The sequence below is a fragment of the Glossina fuscipes genome, unplaced genomic scaffold (assembly GCF_014805625.2).
Source record: "Glossina fuscipes isolate IAEA_lab_2018 unplaced genomic scaffold, Yale_Gfus_2 133, whole genome shotgun sequence".
NCBI classification, from domain to species: Eukaryota; Metazoa; Arthropoda; class Insecta; order Diptera; family Glossinidae; genus Glossina; species Glossina fuscipes.
The window spans coordinates 1,517,411-1,524,260 of record NW_023998476.1 but is presented as its reverse complement, the minus strand read 5'-3'; the positions used below and the strand labels follow the sequence as shown (position 1 = coordinate 1,524,260).

Genomic DNA, 6,850 nt, shown 5'->3' with positions numbered 1-6,850 from the left:
GGTTAGATTGAGAACTTATAACACACACTGAAATAAAGCTTGATAATAAATGATCCCCAAAGCCATTAAAAAGTACGTATAAAGTAATAACGGACCAACCTGCTCTTAAGGAGCAAAGCATTTACCAATTAATTGGAGATGTCGAACATCGAAACTTCGCCTAATGCGGAATTTGGGAAGGGATTGGCTAGTCTGTCTGATATCTGACGGAACGCATAAGCAGTACCAAAAAATGTCGGTTCTGTTCATTATTATCAGTTTCCACTACGAGTTGCATTTTTTATTTTGCTTTTAGCATGGCCAACAATGGTCCTCTATTCGTGACTTGCAGTAACGGTCAGAAAGAAAGAAGAAAAGAAATATATAGACTGTTGACGGGAACAGCCTTGTGGATGTGTATCTAATCGTTATGCCTAATATAAGTAAAATGCCTTTACGGACTGAGCACTCACTATAGCTATAGCCGGAGTAAGCTCCTCCGCACTTGGGGTTTGAACACACGAACACTGACTTAGTAGTTGCGATGTTTATCTACTCGTTACTCATGCTTATAAGTAGATAACATATCCTCGTCGCTTGTATCATGGTCGCCACATGCCGAAAAACAAATTAATAATTTTGAACAAAGACATTTTTATGTTTACGGCAAAAGACCAGAAGTCATCTCGTGTACCGCTATCGCGCCGCATTTCCCAAACAATATTGTAAACAGCATTAAATCGCGCGAAATGGCGATAGCAAAACAGACCTTAATGTCCAACAGGCTCATTGAAGTAGAAGTAGAGGAAATAGCAAATTTTTTGGGGTCAAATGTTATTAAGAGTTTTCCGAAAGTGGAAAATAAACTCCCCGATACCTGATTTCGAATTAGTATAAAATGCTTTCATATGAAAAGAGTCTTTATTGTCCTTTTCTTCCTTTGCGCTCCCTTCAAAGATAAATTCTTCTTTGATGGTTGCTGACCTCTATCATAGAAGAAAGAAAGAAGGAAACAATATTTACAAATTGGGACAAAGGGACTCAACTTGTGTGTTTGAACTTTTCACACTGCGTCCGCATTTTTGCACACGCTCTCGCCTCTATTCCTCGAAAAAAAATACATTATATGCTCCCTCTTCTCTTTTTCCGTCATTTCCCTACATTAAGTTTTCATAAGTTTTATAATACAAAGAAATTATTTTATGTATTTACGAAAGTTTTACATATTTTTTCTCTTTCTAAACAAAAGAAAGATAAATAAAAAAAAAAAAACAATGGGACCTTTACTGCTTTCGAAAAAAAAAAACCGTAATGGTGTTCAAAGAAAATCGTAACAATCTTGAAATGAATTTCTTTCCTTTAAATCTTTCTAATTTAACACGAAATAAGCGAAATCCTTTGCACCATTATTGCCATGAGAGAATGAAAGCAAAAATCCTTTAGAATTTATTTCATTTAGTGTGTTAATAATTCTATTACGTTAAATTTAAACGCAAAACCTTATTCAAACTACACTTTAGTGCTCATCTTTGCTATCTTCAACAATGGCATTATTGTCATAATCATTGACATCATAATCATTTCCTCATCGCCATCACCAGCATCATTACCATGTTGAAGTGTCGTAACCTTTACATTTATTATTTCAGAATAATAATCTTATGCTTAATAAGGACTGAGTGTGTTAAGGAAAATTCATATAAACTCACCTTCACGTCACCGAATGTCATTAGTTTTTTTTCGGTTGTCATTTTTTTTTTTCCTTTCTTCTCTTCTTCCCTTTATACTCGTAAATTTGAAAAGATGCTCTGCTTTGTTTTTTTTTTTTTTTTTTTTTTTTTTTGATAATCTACGGTCTCATCTATATACACTTTCAAGAATCTCTTAATAATCAACAGATACAAGTGTTCATCTTATGTAAAAAAAAAAGAGTGAATTACTCTTTGAAGATTTTTAGATAATTTCTCTTAGTTTTTAGTTGGTGCTAGAAGAGTTTGAGAGAAGAGTAAAACAATTTCCGGTGGAGATTTCGAATATGTCATCCTTGAGCTTTCTCTTTTTTTTCGTTGACGATGAAAATTTGCACATCTTCAAACTCTACACAAGTTTGCATATGCGCGTTACATAGAAAACAATTTTACAATAAAGTCAGCTGATAAAAATTGACATTTTACTGTTTCAAAGAGCAGTTCATCATTAAAACGAAACGTGAATAGATGAATTTGACGGCAGTGTACGTGACTGAATAACTAGTGAAAAGTATTTCATTGAAAGTGTGTGTGTGTGTGTGTGTGTGTGTGTGTGTGCGAATGTGAGTGAGTGTGTATCGATGTGCGTGTGTTTCAATAAATCGAAAACATACATATATATATATATATATGTATACAAAACAAACAAAAAGCAAACCTCACTCATAAACACGCTCGCACCTGAATGCGAATACACACACACACACATGCATACACATATATACGTATATACACGTATATATATATATATATATATATATATATATACGCATATAAATATACATATATTTAAGTACAGATAAACACGTGTTTAGTAAATTGTGTGAACACTATCTAAAAAAATTAATTGAAAGTTGCAACGAGACTAAGAGAATAAAACATAAATGCATCTACATGTCTATATACATATGTATCTTTCATTAACAGCATCACCGTACGAGCCTACAGGGATATTGTGCATGCCGCACATATTCTCCTAGTGCTTGACATTTCTTAGTTATGTTAATGCGTTTGTAAATATGTAAATACTAAGCATATAATTATAAGGCGAACAAAGTGAACAGGAATTGATAGTTTACCCAAAATTATAAACAAATAGAAATCAAAAAATAAACAAGAAATATTTGTTTTTTTTTTTTTGCTCTCTTAATGTACGCTACTAATAGTATCCTGTGTGTACACTTAGCAAAAATTAAATGTGGCATTTATTACAGAGAATCTTTATTCTCGTAAAATTTTATTCTTGTAAAGTCAATTTATTCATCAAAGTTTAAAAGCAAAACCGAACTGTGAAACGAAAATCAAAACAAATACTGGACCAAAACTAAACCTTTTATCTCACTTTCTTAAAAAAGAATGAAAAAATAAAAAGGTAAGTCATTCGAAATTCTCATCGCGTCTCCACAGTTAATAGATATTTTTTGCGACTTCACTTACTACAAAAATTAATTAATTCGTATTTTAGCATAAAACTGGCAATCAATCGCTTAATTCAAATCTTTAGTTAGAAAAATGTTAAAAATCGTACAACTGTACCACGTAAATGCTTCGCTTTCGTGACAACTTTTATATAGGGAAATAATCCAAAAACCTACATGGACTGGGTCCAAATTTCTTAAAGTTAATTTTTATATGCAAGGAACTGGACTTTGTTATCTTGCAAACACTAATTTTTGAAACGCCTTTATATGGGACGGTGCCGTCAAATGGACCTATTTAGTTTAAGGAAGAGAACAAATTTATTGGGCAAAACTCCTTTTCGAACCCATTTTCGTAATGAAATGTCACAACCTCGGCCTTTTTTTTTTAATTGCGATTAATCTCTCAAGGTGTGTCAACCGCGTGCGTACGAAAGGAGTGCGGGAAGAGACGTCGAGAGACGTCTGTATAAATTACACATCCTTATAACCATTTTTGTACAAATGTGCTTACGTGTGAGGGTTTCCAAAGTGGCTCCTTCTAAGGCAATTTTCTGCATCTATTTTGTGTGCGAAATTTTCTATTCACTTCTGTCGAGGAATATTAAAAATTGCAAGTTTTCGCGCCATACAAACATTTTTTTTCAAATAGAGCAGTGCATAAAGAGTGATCATGGAGCAGTACGTAAAGGTTCGATCTTGCCCCTTTTTCAATAATCTTCTTGTCTCTGGGGCAAAATATGTCATTATGTCAAATCTTCTTAAAATATCTCTAGGATTGCGATTTATAAGTTAAACATAAGATGTCATGGACGGACATCAAACAGAGAGACATGCTCACATTTATTAGTAAATGATGTTGAAACATACTATCAGCCTATCTGAGGTTTTTGCGAAGTGACACATTGATCCGCACGAATTCAATATACTCTACAGCATAAATCGTACAACCTAACGCACGGCACGGCATATATATCCAAATAAAGACGAAAAAGGATTTGCACGATTTGTTAGAAATTTTGGAAAAAAAAGCATATGAAGCTGGACCCTGTGAAAAAGATACAACGGTAAGCGTAGTTCTCCAACACTACGTCAGAGTGTCGGCATAATATATAAGTTTGTCACATCTATCTTATCGCCATCAAAAGAAAAAAATTTTGTTTTCAAACAATTTTTTGGTTTCGAATTTATTACCGTTGTTGTTACTTGTGCATGTGTGCATATTGTTAATGCATTTATTCTCACCGTTACTACGTATAAACTGCGAACGCGAATAAATAAATAAAAGAGAATATATATTTGCAGTTCAACTGTGACGGATTTAATCAATTTTATTAATGTTCCTTGAACTGAAAAATATGCCTACGCATGAATATATGTCGGTGTTATCTCTCTTATATGCCTTCGCAGTTATTATATTACAATGTCCAATTGAGTGTACAATTCTGTTCATTCTATTAATCTGACATTGATCTAGTTGTCGCATTCGTCCAAAAAATTAGTATTTTAGTTGTTATGAAAATAATTATTCACGCATTGTTAGGGTGTCGACTGTTCTTTCTACTTTATCATCGTTTGAAAATATATCAAAAAAAAAAAAAATAGTTTGCATGCAACAGCAGGGGAACTCTATCCATCTTAAAAAAAATTTTTGTTCTTCTTTTGATAGCGAGTATTATGTGCTAATTAAACTGATAGAAAATAATGCATAAAATATTTGAATGCCGGATAACTTAGTGAAGGGAATACTTGTATTATGTGAGTCCTTCTCTATTCCTTTATATTACATTCCATTCCTTCTTAATTCTCGCATTATGAAAACCTTTATGATATGAAATATTTGAAGTATTAAACTGAAAGAATCTGAATAGCATTTCGACATTTTTTTTACAAAATTTGGCTGCACTTTCATTGCGAGACTCTTAGTTGTTATTATTTATAAATATCCTTCTTAGTACTTCTTGGGAACTGTTAGTTCTATTCAGTGGTCTTTTACGCCTAATACGAAGGTAAATTTAAAAGATTACGTCTTATTTCCAAGATTAAATCTCGGCTCCACTACTCATGCCGTACTTTAAGCCTTGTATGAGTTGTGAAAACACCTAACATGCCTTAATAAGCCTTTTGCAGAAGGTTATAAAGATGGCTTCATTGTATTAATTGCATGCTTGTTCATTCACGTTTCATTTGATACCATTTTTAGATGAAATTTCGAGGCCGATATATTTAACAAAATTGTTTCGAAATTCCATTCAATCTGCCGGGAGAGTCCTCTCTTTATACGTCTCTGCTGTAGAGAAGCAATTAAAAGTGATGTGCAGTTGTTGAATTCGTTGTATATAACGACACTCGTCGTTTATTTCTTATAAAAATATAAATGATTTTGGTTTCAATACAACTTCATGTGTTTATTTCTTAAATAAAGGTTATGGTTGACAGCCGCAGTCGAAAATAAAAACATAAGCATATAAATACATAGCATGTTCAAAAAAAAGGCTGACCTTTCAAATTTCATGGGCTATATGTATTTTTTGCACTTTGCACTAACGTTGTTTGCTTGCTAAGGGATACTTTAGAAATTCTTTTTTAATTTTTTATTAGATTAACTTTTCATATCAAAAATTATTGTTCGGAAAATATCTTTGATTTAAAATGACATTTTAAGGAATGCCAGCGTTGTTAAGATAAGCAATAAGTCAGCAGTTGGACAAGGACAGGCAATGTTTAATGAATACAAGAGAGTTGATGGCACAGTCTAGTTGATTGTATGAAGCGTTATTTCAATATAAATTCCGGCGTTATCAGGCTGAGAAGTTACTGCACAATGTTGCATTTAATAGTCGGTGCAAATCGATCAATTACTTGTAGAATTGTTCTCTTGTAGCGATAATTTTCCTGTACTCACCTAATCGCCTTAACCGTCAAGGATGTTACGCTTTACTATTAGTTTTAACCGCATTATGGCCTTTTGGGCGTTCACTCGAGTTAAACAAGAAAAGTAGTAACATTTTTATATCAGAATTGAATCTTGTGGGTATGTTATTGCGCTGAAACCTGCTTCTTCTTCTTCTTCTGTTATTCAGCAAATCACAAAGTCCTTCGTTTGGGTCTTCGGAAAGGAGGGTTGGATTTATTTATTTTAGTGATTGTTTGATTAAATTTTTTTTATTTATTTTGCGTTATATACGTCCGCCTCGTTATTTTTTCGTTTTTTACAGTTTTTATTAAAATAAAATATGCATGCAAAATGTTTTTAAGCTGAAATCTATTTTTGGAGTGAATACAATCATTCTTGACATGTGTTATGACAGCAATATAAAATATTTAAAACACATAAGGTAAAAAATTCGAAATTCCTATAAATCAAATCATATTAGTACAGGTGCAAAGACAAGGGAACAGATAGACAGGCATTAGGCGATCGAATTATTTGCATAACAATTTCGAGAATACCGTTAAAGTGCTGCCACAGCCATAATATTCGCTCAGCATGGTGTATAAAATAAAAAACGTTCTTCTCTTTTTTCTGCAGATCTGTGTACATGTGTTCTTTGCTTTATGCAAATAAGTATGACGACAATACAAATTTAATAAATATTTAATATTCAATAAAATATTAAATTTTCTTAATAATAAAACTTCCATTAAATATGTTATAAATTGCTGATGGGCGGATTAAATGTGATGAATATTTAATCATGCGTA

At 32.5% G+C, this 6,850-nt stretch overlaps 1 protein-coding gene across 6 annotated transcripts in view; it reads left to right on the top strand.

Moving 5' to 3' along the window:
- The first annotated feature begins 2,179 nt into the window (after positions 1-2,179).
- The window catches only part of LOC119640933 (5-hydroxytryptamine receptor 2B), a 41,070-nt gene continuing 36,399 nt past the window's right edge, over positions 2,180-6,850 (top strand). For 2 of the 6 annotated variants that reach the window (XM_038039296.1, XM_038039290.1), the window contains exons 1-2: positions 2,180-2,238; positions 2,527-3,099. The gene's annotated coding sequence lies outside the window, so the exon portion shown is untranslated. The other 4 variants (XM_038039292.1, XM_038039295.1, XM_038039291.1 and 1 more) reach the window with 4 other exon arrangements.